Source organism: Sturnus vulgaris, unplaced genomic scaffold, assembly GCF_052056855.1.
Source record: "Sturnus vulgaris isolate bStuVul1 unplaced genomic scaffold, bStuVul1.hap1 Scaffold_521, whole genome shotgun sequence".
Classification (NCBI taxonomy): Eukaryota; Metazoa; Chordata; class Aves; order Passeriformes; family Sturnidae; genus Sturnus; species Sturnus vulgaris.
The window spans coordinates 439,718-456,935 of record NW_028276515.1 but is presented as its reverse complement, the minus strand read 5'-3'; the positions used below and the strand labels follow the sequence as shown (position 1 = coordinate 456,935).

At 49.1% G+C, this 17,218-nt stretch overlaps 1 long non-coding RNA gene across 1 annotated transcript; it reads right to left on the bottom strand.

Annotated features, from left to right (window-relative positions):
- Nucleotides 1-1,311: 1,311 nt before the first annotated feature.
- LOC148217637 (uncharacterized) lies at nt 1,312-3,982 on the bottom strand. The gene is made up of 2 exons (XR_015800928.1): nt 2,608-3,982; nt 1,312-2,281 (listed from the first exon to the last, which is right to left on the bottom strand). It is a non-coding gene; the product is annotated as an uncharacterized LOC148217637 (long non-coding RNA).
- Nucleotides 3,983-17,218: the final 13,236 nt, after the last annotated feature.

The window sequence follows — 17,218 nt, the reverse complement described above, 5'->3', positions numbered from 1 at the left end:
CCCTTCTTCCTCCTCCTCATCTTCCTCTTTGTCCTCTGTCACTGCTGAGGCTCTGGAAAGAACTGAAATTCTGCAGGGAGAGATGTCCTCTCGTGGCCCCAGGGACTGCCTCGGCACGGGCCACGAGCGCCTCCGGCCCCTGCCTTCTCCTGCTTGAAAAGATCACCTGGAGCCCGAGCTCGGGGGGGTGAAATCAGCTGAAATCCAGGTAACTCTGTCAAGTGCCCCCCAGGGACATCGGCGGGGCTGGGGGATGAGGGTTTGAAACAGCAAATTCTTTGGAATATACACCTGTCCCTGTGCCGATGCTGCTGAGCTTCCTGCCACAGTATATCCCCACTCCATGAGGCGCTGTGAGGTTATGGCAGTGGGAATTGAGCAGGGAATTGGGGGCTATGGGCATAATTCACGGGAGCTAGCAAAGCTGACAGCCAACCCCAAATCGGGGCACAGCACAGAGAACAATCTGTGTGCTGCCCTGTCAGCTCAAGCTCCTGGGCTGGGAAGTATTGGGAGTTAAATGTATGGAATTACACAAATCACAGCAACTGGCATCACCCAGAGGGACAATCCAAGGCCCAAACAATTCCTCCACAGTCCACTCTGGGAAAAACACCCTGTGCCTGCCAGGAGCTCTGACCCTGCTTTTCCTACCAGCTCCTGAGCAGTGTCAGGGCCACCACGACGCCTTTAAAATCCAGATAAACCCCAAATCCTACACAGTGAATAATCCAAAGAAAGTACTGAATTGTTGTCATTAAAAGCTCAAAACTCATTAAGAATTCTATGACAACAGTGTAATGGACTCCCAGGAACCTCATGAATGCTCTCGGTTTCATTTTTGTGTATTTTTACTCCCTCATTTGGCAGCTTGTAAAACTTATCCTGGAATTCAGAGGTCAAGCAGGATCGACTTTGGATTGACCTTCACCTCTGTTCCCACTTTGTGCAAACACAACTCGTGCCCAGGTGGGTGAACTCATCACCTCAGCTTTTCACTCCAGAGTATCCCCTCCTTATTTCCCTGTAGATGAACTCAGATCCACTCCTCACCTCCACTGGTCATCCAAGCGTCCATTCTGTTCCCCACAGGCCCTGGTGGCCCCGGGGAGCTCCCTTGGCCTTTCTCCTGCCCCTCTGCAGCCCGAGGTCGCTACACAAACAGTTCTTGTGTCCCCTCTAAATGACCCCGGGTTTTCTGCTCAATGAATGGCATGACCCGTGCCCACTGCTCATGATTCACCCAACCCAAATCAAGAGCAAATGTTGCTTGGGCTTTAAGAACTTGAAATAACTCTGAAGCAAAAGAAATCACCTTTTTCTTCTGGTTTTTATTTTTATTTTTTCATTTAAGATGCTGGACTTGCCTCTGTGGATGTGTGCTGAGCTCTCACTGCAGGGGACTGTCAGGCCTGAATGGCTGTGAGTTCGTGTTCTTCTCAGTAGGGAATCAGAAATTATTCTTAGACCATAGAATTGTTTTCTGAAACCTTTCCCCTTTCCTCTTTGTGCCTTTGAATTTTTCAGCTGTTCCCTGTTGTCACTTCCCCTGCCTGACTTCTGTGCAGCTCCTAGCTGGGAAAAACTGGGAAAACTTAGGGGGTACAGAGGTGGAATTTTTGGCTGGATTTTTCTAACATTTCTAATTTTGCTGAACTTATTTCCCCAGTGAGAAGAGCACGAACTCACAGCCATGCAGGCCTGACAGTCACTGCGGGAAATCTGACACAGTATTAATAAGTAACCTTTCCTGAGAGCAGTCACCACCCCAGTCCTCCAGCCTTGTCAAATGTTTGCAATGAATGGACCCAAGTTCTAATCCTTAATCTAAATTTATGTCAGCTTTTGTTAGGAAGATACCGGACAGTAAATCATACAAGAGAATTTAAAAATTGCACAAAGAATAACAGGCCCAGACCAAACCCAACCGCCCCCATCACCGCTCCACCCCAATTTTGGGAGAAACAGTGATACAGTTTATAAATACTCTCCTTCCACACTATTCAGTCCTTCACCGCACATCCCCAGAGAGGAGTCCCTCAGACCTTGCTCCCCTGAACACCAGGAGAGCTGGAGTTTCACCCAGATCCCACATTCCCATGGCAGTTAATCCCAGCAGGGAGGCAAAGAGGAACCCTGCATCCTCTGACATAGCCCACAGCACGGGCAGCACCAGGAGCCCTCCAGGCTCAGACCTCTGGTGCTGAAGCCTCTGGGCTTTGGCTGATCAAACACCACAGCTCTTGGCAAAGATGCCAGGAGAGTCGTGATTCTTCCTGTCCTGAAAGAGAGGAGGAAAAGAAAATTAAGTCGACTGCAGAAGGATTCCAGCTCTCAACTTCTGCTCTGATTCCTCACTCTGGGGTTTTATCCATGACAAGTGACACCAATTCAGAGTGCCCTTTTCCAGCATTTTTATTCCTAACTATTTCAGACATTAAAAGGATGCTCATTTCTCTTATTGTATTCTTTGCTTAATTTTATTAGCGGCATTTTCATCCCAGACCCCACTTGTCAGTTCTTCAATCCTTTAGCACTGGACTTGGCACAAAGGGATACCCGTGGTGCTGCATCACAAGAAATCCCAAAGAGAAACCCCTTCCAAACCTGACGGAGAAAGCTTTCAAGGCACTCCAGAACACAGACAGCTTTTCCTGCCTTGTCAGGCCACACCAATTCTGTCCCATCCACCTGAACTGTGCAGGTGAGGAAAAGGCTTTCCTTGCTCCTCGGGAATCACTGTCTGAGACCACGGATGTCCATCCTGGGCAGCACCTGGAAACAACGTGGGAAAGGCAAAATGAGAGTGTTTTCTATCAGAAAATTACTACTACTAATAAAAATAATAATCAGAACTTCTGGACAAATTTAGTAACATCACTTTGATATGAGAAATACAGGCCATGCCCATCCTTGTAGCCCAGGTGAAAACAGGAAGGAGAACTAGAGGAAAAGCAGAGTCCCTTATTTGATCTCTGGACACAAACTGAGGCCTTTTCCCTGTGAAACCAAACTCACCCTTCCAGGGTTCCAGAGATCAGCTACGAGGAGGCTTTTGGCACTCCAAGAGCAGCTGGGTCACAGCTGGATGCGGCTTGGGTCTGGGAGACACCGTGCTCCTTCTGGAATTATAGCACGCAAATGCCTGCTCCTGGCCCCAGGCCCGGAGATAAAATCTGTGGGGTTTTTCCCTGTGCAACATTGTTCACCCCTCCCAGGTTCCTGAGATCTGCACAGAGGAGGCTTTGGGCACCCCAAAGGCAGCCAGGGTTACAGGTGGGGGCAGCTTGGGGCTGGGAGAAATCCTCATCCATTTGGAATTTTATCAGGCAGAAACCTGGCTGGGTGCACAGGTCTCTGGACACGACCAGTGGCCCTTTCCCCTGTGAAACAAAACTCACCCTGCCAGGCTCCTGAGACCACTTAGGAGGAGGGGTTTGACTCTCCAAGAGCAGTCGCAACGAGAGATGCTCACACAGAAGGCCATGCAGAAGAGGAAACGAGCGCACCCGCAGCCCCCCAAGGCGCGCCCCAACGCCCCAGACCCGGCACCGCCAGCTCGGGCAGTCCCATAAAGCATCCCCCGCCTCCGCAGCGGCGGGACAGGCGGGGCCCGGGGTCCCGAGGAAACCGAGCGTGCCCGGAGGCGCGGCAGGACGGCAGCGCAGCGCCGCCTGGCGGCGGAGCAGGAGAGCAGCGCCGGGCCCCATGGCAGTATCGGTACCCGTGCGCCCCCTGCTGTCCGCGGCGATGCAGCGCCCGATGCCGAGTTCCACGCCCGTGTCGCCGAGGGAGAGGGGCACCGCTGGCTGGGGCCTCCCCGCCGACACGGACAGAAGCCGAAGCAGAAGCCCCGGTGCCATTGGCGGCCCCTACCCAGCGGGCCGGGCTCCGCCGGGCCCGCGGCCCCGCGCGGTATCGGGTCGGCCCGCTCCCGTCTTCGTCGCACCCGGGCCCTGCTCCTGGCATGAAGCGCGTCACCGCCCCGCGCCGTCCCGCCCCCCGCGCGTCATCGCGTGCGTTCGGCGGCCCGCCCCGGGGGCGGTGCCGGGGGCGCTACCCGGGGCTGTGCCGGGGCAGTGCCGGGGGCGGCACCGGGGGCGGTGCCGGGGGCGTTCCCGGTCGCCGTGCCGGGGTAGCCCGGGGAGCGGTTCCGGGAGCGGTTCGGGGGGCGGTGCCGATTGCAGTCCCGGTCACTGTCCCCAGTCCCCGTCCCCAGTCGTGGTCCCGGTCCCAGTCCCCGGTTCCGGTCCCCGATCCTGGTCCCAGTCCCAGTTCCCCGTCCCGGAACCCGATCACGGTCCTGGTCCCAGTCCCCAATCCCGGTCCCGGTCCCTGTCTCCAGTCCCCGTCCCCGATCCCGGTTCCGGTCCCTGTCCCAGGTCCCCGTCCGCGATCCCGGTCCCTGTCCCATTTCCCCGTCCCGGTCCCCGATCCCAGTCCCGGTCCACGTCCCCGATCCCGATTTTTCCCCCCCTTTCACACTGATTTTTCCCCCGATTTATCAATGATTTTTTTCCCCATTTTTTCCCATTTCTCACTGATATTTTCCCCCATTTTTCAGGGATTTTTTTCCCCATTTCTCACTGATTTTTTTCCCCATTCTTCATGGAGTTTTCCCCCCGTTTTTCACTGACTTTTCCCCATTTCTCACTGACTTTTTCCCCATTTTCCCCCATTTCTCACTGATATTTTCCCCCATTTTTCATGGATTTTTTCCAGATTTATCCCCATTTCCCACTGATTTTTCCCCATTTTTCATGGACTTTTCCCCCCCGTTTCTTACTTATGTTTTTCCCCGATTTCTCATTGATTCCCCCCCCCCCCCCCCCCCCATTTCGCACTGATTTTTTACCCATTTTTCCCCATTTCTCACTGATTTCTTTCGCCATTTTTCATGGAATTTCCCCACCCATTTCTAACGGATTTTTTCCCCACTTTTCCCCATTTCTCACTGATTTTTCCCCCCATTCTTCAGGGATTTTTTTCCCCATTTCTCACTGATTTTTTCCCCATTTCTCAATTAACTTTTCCCCACTTTTCCCCGTTGCTCACTGATTTGTTCCCCCATTTTTCATGGATTTTTTTTCCCCATTTCTCACTGATTTTTCCCCCCCATTCTTCATGATTTACAGGATACTCTATCGTGAATGGAAAGCAATTAAAGGAAGGGGGGAGGTTACCAGCCACCTGGTCAGCTCAGACAGCAGAGCTGCACACGCTTGTGAGAGCCTGTGAATTATAGCAGGACAAGACATTAAATATATTTACTGATTCTAAATATGCATATGCGGTAATACATGCATTTGGAAAACTATGGGGAAAAAAAGAGGTTATTAAGCTGCAGAAGAAAGAAGAAAAAAATTGGTTTACAAGGGATGGCAAGCAGTGGATACCAAAAGCTCTAGCCTTACAATTGTTAAAACAACTTCATTAAAGGAGTCGTTCTGTGCCTTCTTTGGGGGTGAGGAAAAAAGGCTGAGGGGGCTCCGACGTGGTTTGGGGCACCCCAAGGTCCCTGGGAGAGGGAGCCGGGCTGCGCTGGAGGAGCAGGTGAGTCGGGCATGGGGGGGGTCATGGTGGGTGCCAGAACATTGAGAGGGAGGGGTGGGTGTAGAATGCATGAAAAACAGAACCTTAAAAAATAGCTAAATATAGTCTAAAAGGAATGTTTTATTGGCTTGTGTTTGGATAGAGGTAGGGTTTTTTTATAGATACTGTAATAGAAAAGATAAAGAATAAAAATATAGAAGCAAATATAAGAAACCAATATATAAATATATTACATTACATTAATATTATGTTATGAAAATAGAAATATATAATATTCAGACTTTAAAAGGATGTTTTATTGGTTCTTATTTGGTTAGAGGGGGAAGGGTTTTTTGAAAATAATATAGGCAAAAATATACAAATATGCAAAAATAGATACTGACATAAAATTATTATAACTATATATGCATATATATATGTAAGTATAAATCTATAGAAATAATATAAATATAAATACATGTATGTAGTATGTAATATAAATAATTTATCGATTTTAATATGTTATATTAAATAGTATGTTATAATAGAATGTAAATAGCATCTAGTATATTAATATACTAGTAAAAACTACATTAAATAGTATATAAATATAGAATCCACAATATAGACATATAAATCTACAGATATAAATATGAAAACTAAATAGAAAAATATATTCAAATATAATTTAAAATAATCGAGTTTTTTGTTTCTACTTGGTTAGAGGCAGAGCTTTTAAAGAAATAATATTAAAAACTATGAACCTCCAAATATAGATGGATATAGATAAAATAGAAATAACATTAGTAATATAAATCTATGTATATAATGAATAATAAAATAATATTGTATATATGATAAATAGAATAGCAATTAAATTGAATATATGAAATATGTCTAGATTATGACTATAAATTAAATATTAAAAAATAGATGATTTCTATATATAAAAGGGTTTTTTTTTCATTTGGTCAGAGGCAGGGCATTTTTAGTTTGGGTCGGGGTTTTTTTGGGGCGTTCATTGAGAGGATTTTATGACGGGTGGGGACTCTGGTGCTTGGAACTCTCTCCCTTCTCTGTCTGTCCCTGACAGGGCGGCAGTGCCGGGCTGAGTTGGGCGGCAGTGCTGCCGCCGTGTGGACACGGGCGGGTACTGCACCGTGCCCCTCTCAGGATGGCGGAAGGGCCCGCGGGCCGGGACCCAGCCCTGCGGCAGCGCTCAAGATGGCGGCCTCACTAGGACCCCGGCGGATAGGCGTCTACATAAAACGCCTGTCCGCGCCCGCCGGCGCCCTCACGCCCGCGGCACCGCGGACCGCGCGGCCGTTGTCGGCACGCTCTGAAACGTCCGGGAAAATTGTCGGCGAGCGGATCGGCGTCGGCGATGTAATCAGGCATCTTATGCCTACACACCGGGGTCCTGATTTTTTCCCGCCCTTTCTGCCGCCATTTTGGGAAGGTCAGGCGGGGTGCCGCCCGAGCCGCCATTTTGAGAGTGCGGACACGCTCAAGATGGCGGTCTCTCTAGGACCCCGGCGGATAGGCGTTTACATAAAACGCCTGCCCGCATCCGCCGGCACCCTCACTCCCGCGGCACCGCGGACCGCGCGGCCGTTGTCGGCACGCTCTGAAACGTCCGGGAAAATTGTCGGCGAGCGGATCGGCGTCGGCGATGCAATCAGGCATCTTATGCTTACACACCGGGGTCCTGATTTTTTCCCGCCCTTTTCTGCCGCCATTTTGGGCAGGTCAGCCGGGGTGCCGCCCGAGGCGCCATTTTGAGAGTCCAGACACGCTCAAGATGGCGGCCTCTCTAGGACCCCGGCGGATGGGCGTTTACATAAAACGCCTGTCCGCGTTCGCCGGCATAAAAATAAATATGCATAAATATAAACATAGACATAAACATGCACAAACGTTAACCTGCATAGATATAAACATAAACATAAACATAAACATAAACATACAAAACAATAATAATAAATATAAATATAAATATAAATATAAACATAATTAGAAATAGAAATACAAACATTAAAAAAATCAGTGAGAAATGGGGTAAAATCAGTGAGAAATGGGGGGGAAAAACCATGAAAAATGATGGAAAAATCAGAGAGAAATGGGGGAAAAATCGGTGAGGAATGGGGAAAAAGATCAACGAAAAATTGGGAAAAATCAGTCAGAAGTGGGGGATAAAAATCAGTGAGAAATGGGGGAAAAGTCGGTGAGAAATGGGGAAAAAATCCGTGATTAATGGGCGGGAAAATGCATGAAAAATGGGGGGAATAATTCAGAGAGAAATGGGGGCAAATATCAGTGAGAAATGGGGGGGGAAATCAGGAAATATCCATGAAAATTGGGGGAAACATCCATGAAAAATGGCGGAAAAAATCAGTGAGAAATGGGGAAAAATGGGGAAAAAGGAGTGATAAATGGGGGAAAAAATCAGTGAGAAATGGGGAAAAATGGGGAAAAATCCACGAAAAATGGGTGGAAAAATCCATGAAAAATCAACGGAAAAATCAGTGAGAAATGGGGAAAACATCATGGTGAAATGGGGAAAAAATCAGAGAGAAATGGGGAAAAATCATTGAAAAATGGGGGATAAAAATCAGTGAGAAATGGGGGGAAAATGGGGAAAAACATCAGTGAGAAATGGGGAAAAAAATATTTGATAAATTGGGGCAAAAATCATTGAGAAATGGGGAAAAAAAATCAGTGAAAAATGGGGAAAATTTGGGAAAAATCCACGAATATTGCGGGAAAAAATGCTTGAAAAATTGGGGAAAAAAATCCGAGAGAAAATCCCCGGGAATCCCCGAGAAAATCCCCCCGGAATCCCCGAGAAAATCCCCCGGAATTCCCCGGGAAACTCATCCCGGAATCCCCGTGATAATCCGTCCGCTATCCCCGAGAAAATCCCCCAGGAATCCCCCAGAAAATCTCCCCGAAATCCCCGGGATAATCTCCCCGGAATCCCCGAGAAAATCTGCCCCGAATCCCCTGGAAGATTCCCCCGGAATCCCCGAGAAAATCCCTCGGAATTCCCCGGGAAAATCAACCCGGAATCCCCGAGAAAATCCCCCCGGAATCCCCGGAAAATGCCCCCCGAATCCCCGGGATACTCACCCCGAGATCCCCGGGAAAATCCCCTGGAATTACCAGGGAAAATCCCCCCAGAATCCCCGCGAAAATCGGCCCCGAATCCCCTGGAAAATTCCCCCAGAATCCCCGGAAAATCCCCCCGGAATCCCCGGGAAAATCCCCCCGGAATCCCCGAGAAAATCCCCCCGGAATTCCCCGGGAAAATTCCCCGGGAATCCCCGAGAAAATCCCCCGGAATCCCCGGAAAATGCCCCCCGAATCCCCGGGATACTCTCCCCGAGATCCCCGGGAAAATCCCCTGGAATTACCAGGGAAAATCCCCCCGCAATCCCAGGGAAAATCCCCCCAGAATCCCCGCGAAAATCGGCCCCGAATCCCCTGGAAAATTCCCCCGGAATCCCCGAAAAATCCCCCCGGAATCCCCGGAAAAATCCCCCCGGAATTCCCCGGGAAAATCCCCCGGGAATCCCCGAGAAAAAAAACCCGGAATCCACGAGAAAATCCGCCCGGAATCCCCGGGAAAATCCTCCAGAAATCCCCGAGAAAATCCCCCGGAGTCCCCGGGAAAATCAACCCGGAGTCCGATGGAAAATCCCCCCAGAATCCCCGAGAAAATCCCCCGGAATTCCCCTAGAAAATCCCCCCGGACTCCCCGAGAAATTTCCCCCGGAATCCCCGGGAAAATAGACCCCGGAATCCGCGAGAAAATCCCCCCGGAATCCACGCGAAAATCCCCCAGAAATCCCTGTGAAACCCCCCCGGAATCCCCAAGAAAATCTCCCCGGAATCCCCGAGAAAATTCGCCCGTAATACTCGGGAAAATATGCCCGGAATCCCCTGGAAAAACCCCCCGGAATCCCCTGGATAATCCCCCCGGAATCCCCTGGATAATCCCCCCGGAATCCCCGATAAAATCCCCCCGGAATCCCCTGAAAATCCCCCCTGAATCCCCGAGAAAATCCCCCCGGATTCCCCTGAAAATCCCTCGGAATTCCCCGGGAAAATCCCCCCGGAATCCACGAGAAAATCCGCCCGGAATCCCCGGGAAAATCCTCCAGAAATCCCCGAGAAAATCCCCCGGAGTCCCCGGGAAAATCAACCCGGAGTCCGATGGAAAATCCCCCCGGACTCCCCGAGAAATTCCTCCCGGAATCCCCGGGAAAATCCCCCCGGAATCCCCAAGAAAATCTCCCCGGAATCCCCGAGAAAATTCGCCCGTAATAGTCGGGAAAATATGCCCGGAATCCCCTGGAAAATCCCCCCGGAATCCCCGACAAAATCCCCCCGGAATCCCCGACAAAATCCCCCCGGAATCCTCGGAAAATGCCCCCCGAATCTCCGGGATACTCTCCCCGAGATCCCCGGAAAAATCCCCTGGAATTACCAGGGAAAATCCCCCCGCAATCCCAGGGAAAATCCCCCCAGAATCCCCGCGAAAATCGGCCCCGAATCCCCTGGAAAATTCCCCCAGAATCCCCGGAAAATCCCCCCGGAATCCCCGGGAAAATCCCCCCGGAATCCCCGAGAAAATCCCCCCGGAATTCCCGAGAAAATCCCCCCGGAATCCCCGAGAAAATCCCCCTGGAATTCCTCGGGAAAATCGTCCCGGAATCCACGAGAAAATCCGCCGGAAATCCCCGACAAAATCCTCCCGGAATACTCGGGAAAATCCCCCCGGAATCCCCGGGGAAATCCCCACGGAATCCCCGAGAAAACCCCCCCGGATTCCCCGGGAAAATCGCCCCGGAAAACCCGAGAAATTCTTCCAGGAATTCCCTGGGAAAATCCCTCCGGAATCCCCGAGGAAATCGCCCCGGAAACCCAGGGAAAATCCACCCGGAATACCCGGGGAAAATCCCCCCGGAATCCCCGAGAAAATCCCCCCGAAATCCCCGGAAAATGACCACCGGAATCACGCGGGAAATCCCCCCGCAATCCCGGGGAACATCTCCCCGGAATTCCCGAGAAAATCCGCCCCGAATCCACGGAAAATCTCCACGGAATCCCCGGAAAATCCCCCGGAATTCCTCGTAAAATCCCCCTGGAATCCCCGGGAAAATCCCTCCGGACTCCCCGAAAAAATCCCCCCGGAATACTCGGGAAAATCCCCCCGGAATCCCCGAGAAAATCCCCCGGAATTCCTCGTAAAATCCCCCCAGAATCCCCGGGAAAATCCCTCCGGACTCCCCGAAAAAATCCCCCGGGATACTCGGGAAAATCCCCCGGGAATCCCCGAGAAAATCCCCCGGAATTTCCCGGGAAAATCACCCCGAAATCCCCGAGAAAATTCTCCCGAAATACTCGAGAAAATCCCCCAGGAATCCACGGAAAATTCCCCGGAATCCAGGAGAAAATACCCCGGAATCCCCATGAAAATCCCCCCGGAATCCCCGGGAAAATCCCCCGGAATCCCCGGGAAAATCCCCATGAATTCCCCGGGAAAATAATCTCGGAATCCCCGAGAAAATCTCCCCGCAATCACCGAGATAATGGCCCCGGAATACCCGAGAACATCCCCCGGAATTGCCCGAGAAAATCATCCCGTAATCCCCGAGGAAATCCACGCGGAACACTCGGGAAAATCCCCCCGGAATTCCTCGTAAAATCACCCCGGATACCCCGGGAAAATCCCTCCGGACTCCCCGAAAAATTCCCCCCGGAATACTCGGGAAAATCCCCCCGGAATCCCCGAGAAAATCCACCCGGAATCCCCTGGAAAATCCACCGGGAATTCCCCGGGAAATTCCTCGCTGAAACCCCTGGAAAATCCCCCCGGAATCCCGGAGAAAATCCCCCCGGAATTCCCCGGGAATATCCCCTCGGAATCCCCGGGAAAATCCCCCCGGAATACTCGGGAAAATCCCCCCGGAATACTCCTGAAAATCCTCCCGGAATTCCCGAGAAAATCCCCCGGAATTCCCTGAGAAAATCGCCCCGGAATCCCAGTGAAAATCCCCCCGGAATCCCCGGGAAAATCCCCCAGGAATCCCCTGGAAAATCCCCCAGGAATCCCCGATAAAATCCCCCTGGAATCCCCTGGAAAATCCCCCTGGAATCGCGGGGAAAAAGCCCCCCGCATTTCCCGGGAAAAATCCCCCCGGAATCCCCGATAAAATCTCCCCGGAATCCCTGAGAAAATCCCCCCGGAATCCGCGAGAAAATCTGCCCAGAATCCCCGAGAAAATCCCCCCGGAATCCCCCAGAAATTCCCCCCGGAATCCCCGACAAAATCCCCCCGGAATTCCCGACAAAATCCTCCCGGAATCCCCGGAAAATCCCCCCGGAATTCCCGACAAAATCCCCCCGGAATTCCCGACAAAATCCCCCCGGAATCCCCGGAAAATCCCCGCGGAATTCCGGTCCATTTCTGTAGGAGAATAGTTTGTAAGGATAGTGCAGAAGGCACTAGTTGCCAACGAGTTACAGCTGTAGTGATTAGCAAGGAGTGGAAACAGCCTTGCCTGCCCAGTGAGGCTGGTTGTTATAAAAGCGTGGGTCAGCTGGCTGCCAGTTTCACTAAGCACAGCTCCAGCTGGAGGTGCAGAGCCTGCTGCAGTGTGGGCTGGAGCCTGCTGGCTGTGCTGCGAGGAGGAAGGGACACGTGGCCGTGCAAGGGATGGACAAGGTGAGAGGATGCTGTGTGTGGGACAGACAGGCTCAGGTGGCTGGGGAAGGGACAGGCTGGGGTTTAGCCAGTCGTACAGAGGAGAGGAGGAGTCGGTGCTGTGTGGAGCTGCCTGTGAGAAAAGGAGTCAGAGTTGCCTCAAAGAAATCTGTGGAGAGAAGGCATGAAAAGTGTGTAATGAAAGACTCATGTTGGTGCCTGTCATGTCTGTCTTGATAGAATTGCTACACGTTTTCTCGGAATGCTTGAATTTAGACATAAAATGAAAACTTTCTTGTAAGAAAGGAATGCATTTCTCACCAAAGTGGTGTAGGGTGGGGGATCACAACTCCCAGATGGCCTGGAAGCGGAACGGCCACAGGGGTTACTGTAACTGGGCCTCCAGTACCAAAGCCCCAGTGGGTTTAAAGGCTAGAGCTGGGCTGGGATTAGCACGGGCTCTGCAGCTGGGCTCATGCACAGGTCTGTCAGCACTCCTACCCGAGGACAGTCCCTCACCTAGGGAGAGGTTCTAGGCCTGGAGATGAGGCTGAGTTTGGGAAGGGTGATGAGGACATGGTTAGGGAGGGATGTAAATGCATATCAAAAGACTTAATTTTGAGGGGTGGCAAGCATTAGCTATAAACCAGTAAGTATTTACAGCTAAAGGCTGGAGGTGGGGGCTGTCTGAGGAGGACAGGACTGTTTAAGGCTGAAGTTGGAAGAGAAACCTTGGTGAAGCTTTTGCGTTAGAAACGGCCTCACCTGCCAAATCAGATTTTTGTCTTCAGGATTGCATGAGTGAGGATGCCACCTGTCCAGGAAAGAGTTCAGGTAGGGATGCCAAGGCCCGAGTAGGGGAGCAGGGCTGGGACCTTGGCTGTCCCTGAGCAGTACTCAGGGCAGCAAAGGGTAGCTGGCTCACTGGGCCTTGGATCTAGAACTCTTTCTGGAACAAGGTGGAGAGCTGAGGTTCATGCAAGGAAGGGGCCAGGAATTCTTTGTCTGACTGGAAAATGCCAGAGGGGCAGTGTGTGACTCGGATAGGATGATATGTTCGTCTGGCGAGAGTCACAAACGAATATTTTGGTTTACTGATAACTGGGCAGCTCAGAAGTTACTACTTGACTTAGTTGCTGCTCCCATCTGTTGCACACATAAACAGAGCAAAGCAGACGAATTCTCTCGGAGCCTGAGGTCTTTGACTGGCCCTCCAAAAATGCTGCCCGCTAAAAAACAGACGTGGGGGAGGAAAGTTGTCAGATACAATAGAGCAAGAAAAGGCCACGGGCTTCAAAGTGCCCTCCAGCAGACCATGGAAGTGACGTGTCTGGAAGTGAAACCAGCAGTCTGCTTCCCCAGCCTCCTGGAAGCCTCTAACAGCTACACAGGCAGTGAGGGGAGAGAACAATTCAACCTAAAAATAATTTTCAGTAGCGTTCTGCACTGCTGTTAAAAATACTGCAACCAGGGAATGTGGTGTGGTGATAACTATTAGGCCTGTAAGTCTGGTAACTGGGGCTTTTAGCTCAAACATCTCGGTATGGCTACTTTGAGCCTTGTAAAAGCTGCGTTAAGTCCAATTTCTTGGGTAGTTCTACTAGCTCTAGCCTTGCTTTTCATCCCCTCAGTAACAAAGCAACTCCCTCTCGAGAATGTTATTTACTTTCCATATGATGTGCCTACCGATTTCTGGAATTGCAAATGTCTTTGGATACATGCGTGAATTGAAGTTTCAAGAAAGCTGTCAAGCTGAAATAAAGGCTTGCCATAATGCAGAAGAAAATGTTTTATGGAAGAACTGAGAGGTCCCTAGCTGGGCATAGAATTTGCTATACTAAGGTGTGTTCCAAACGGATCTGCCATCTAAACAAGCAGAAAAATAGTTGGAATGTAGTGAGTTCAATTTAACTATTGCTAGAAAGAGGAATTATTAGCAGAGTTTGGAGCATGATATCACTAGCAGCAGTAAGACGCTTTTAGCTTGCTTCTCATCAATTACTTGTAAAAAGCATTTGTACCTAGTGTGTAGCAATTAATATTTCCCCATTTTCTTCCCCCCCGCCCCCCAGTCTCAGGTACTCCTTTTATTTTACCCTTTTCTGTCTTGTAACATCACCTTCCTTTATTTTATTCTATCTTCTGTTCTCAGAACATCGCAGCATCCTCTGTCAATGTGAAAGCATTTGTTCATCCTGTCTTGGAATGGCTGTCAATGTTGCCCTCTTCTGGATCACTTTTTTTTTTTTTTTTTTTTTTTTAACAATATGTTGCTAAATGTCAGGCAAATTAATCCACAAACACCAGCGGTTTATGTCCAAAAAGGAAACGGAGGAGTCCTTTTTGCTTTATTCGAATAAAGGGAGAGGCCATGGGACATTCCCCTGGGATCTCTCAAATTTTTGGAGGACGCAGCCTCCTTTTTATCCTATTTTCCCGGCCGCATTTCCCTCTCTCTTTTCCCATTGGCTGAGGTACTTGAGAGGCACAGACTTCCCGGAACGCCTGATACCTGAAATTCCCCTCTAATGTATAACCCTCCCTTTTAATTTTTAATTCTTATAGAATTCATAGTTTCCCCCCGTTGCTTCTTTCATCTTTCGATATCCAATTTCATTTATCAGCAGCCCTGCAGTTTGTTTGTAAAGGCAACTATCTCTTTCCATTCATCAATCAGTGGAATCCATCCCATTGTTTCTTTTATCTCTCAGTGCTAGCCTTATCTACAGGCTGCTCCACAGCTCATTTGTAAAGACAAATTCAACATTCCTCTCAGCTAATAAATGAGAAGTTAGCTGAAAAAAGTAAAAACTGGATTTTTTTTCCGGTGTGTGTCGGACAATACAGTGGAGAGAATTTGCGGGAGGATGATCGAGGATATCCTATTATAATATCGTTCTCGGACATTTTACTATTTTAGATCATCAGTTGTATTCTGAAAGAAATCTATTTTCATGATATGTGTACGTTTGCACGAAGTTATAGTTAAATATAGCTTGCGGCTGGGCTCTTTAATGAATAGGGGTATTTTTGGTTTTAATTCAATATTTTATGCTTGTGGTGTGTAGTGTGCTGATTTATTTTTTAATGTTATTTACTACGTGCGCTTTTGTTTTTGAGTGAAGGTAACTTTCTGGATGGCTTTGTATTTGAGGCAGAATGAATTGAAGTAGGTTTTTAAAACTGATTTTTCATATGTACGATGGGGAGTTTAGTAGGGGCAGCTCTGATGGTGGGGGCTTGGTTGTTAATTTTATCAGACGGCTTTTGTTAGATACAGCTTTTAATTCTGGAAAGTTTTTTTTTCTAATGTGCTTTGAAGGTGGTTTTCGAGGATGTATGGTATAGCTTTATTTTGTTTGTAGATGGTGTATGATAAGGGCTATGGTCTGTTTATCTAATGCCATGTTTTTTCATTCAGGTGTTGATAAGGGAGTTCTTGAATGGCGTTTTGTGTTGTTTTTGTTTTTGGTGGGGCGTTGTTTTTAAAGGATACCTTGATAAGGTTTGCCGATGGCGTTCTAGGCTGTAGCATAAGGCATAGGGTAGTTTTTGAATTATTTTGTGGTGGCTTTGATTCTTGCCAGTATGTAGTGTTTGTTTGAGGTAATGCTGTGTAGCTAATTTCTGTTTTCTTATTAATATTAGAATTGGAGTGTTGTAGTATATGGGCTGTTATTATATCCTAGGGGTTCTATTTATTTGGTTGGATTGTTTTCTAGTTATGGATAATTTTTCTCAAAAAACCATTTTCAGGATTTCAGGCGTGACACAAAAGAACGCTCAGATTGCTGGAAGGGAAACGTGTGCCCAGATTGTCTCGAAGCAGTGCTGCTGTCGGTTCTCGTTCAGTTGTGTCTTCTGAAAATGAGACTGTTGTATTCATTGCGCTGTGCTAAACACTTGTCATTCTCCCAATGCCAGGAAACAGATGAAGCTTGAAGAAAGAGGAAGGAATTTGGAAGCGTACAAACAAGCTGAGAAGAGGTTCAGAGATCAGGGTGCTCACTGGCAGCAGGGGCTGGGGTTAGGGCTGAGCAGGAGCAAAGCTGGAGCACATCAACCTCACCTCGTGTTTTCTCGGGGGCTTTATGGCCCTGGCAAGAGAGAGATGTTCACTGACGAGTCCCAGGCCGAGCCGTGAGCACAGCATGTTGTGTTGGAGCTGGGGTTTTTTTTTGAGACGTTCAGCAGCCACACTCTCTAGTCAAGAGTCCTGAGGTTTGTTGCTGCTCCACTTTCATCCTCATATCCAGCTTCCAGCCCTTTTCTTCTCTCTGTCCAGTGTGTCTTTTGTGTTCCTTTCTTGTCCTGTGTGCTCCCCATCCCATTCCCGTTCCCTACGGAGGGGGAGGGTGTGGAGACTGGGGGCTCCGACGTGGTTTGGGGCACCCCAAGGTCCCTGGGAAAGGGAGCCGGGCTGCGCTGGAGGAGCAGGTGAGTCGGGCATGGGGGGGGGGGGGGGGGGGTCGGGTCATGCTGGGTGCCAGAACATTGAGAGGGAGGGGTGGGTGTAGAATGCATGAAAAACAGAACCATAAAAATACCTAAATATAGTCTAAAAGGAATGTTTAAATGCTTTTTATTTGGGTAGAGGCACGGTTTTTATAGCTAATATAAAAATAAAATATAAAGAATAGAACTAGATTGGTATACATGTAAAATATAATGAAATATAAGTAGCAAATATCTATGAAAAATCTAGCGTATAACAGAAATAATGCAAATATAAGAATATGTATAAATATAAAATAGAGCTATGAGAATGGTAATAAGAATGGGGTAAAACATCAGTGAGAAATGGAAAAAAAACACATGAAAAATGGTGGGAAAATCAGTGAGAAATGGAGAAAAATCAGTGAAAAACGGGGGGGGGAATCTTTGAAAAATGGGGAAAAAAATCCGTGAGAAATGGGGGAAAAAAAATCCATGAAAAATGGGGGAATAAATCAGTGAGAAACGGGGAAAAGTGGGGGA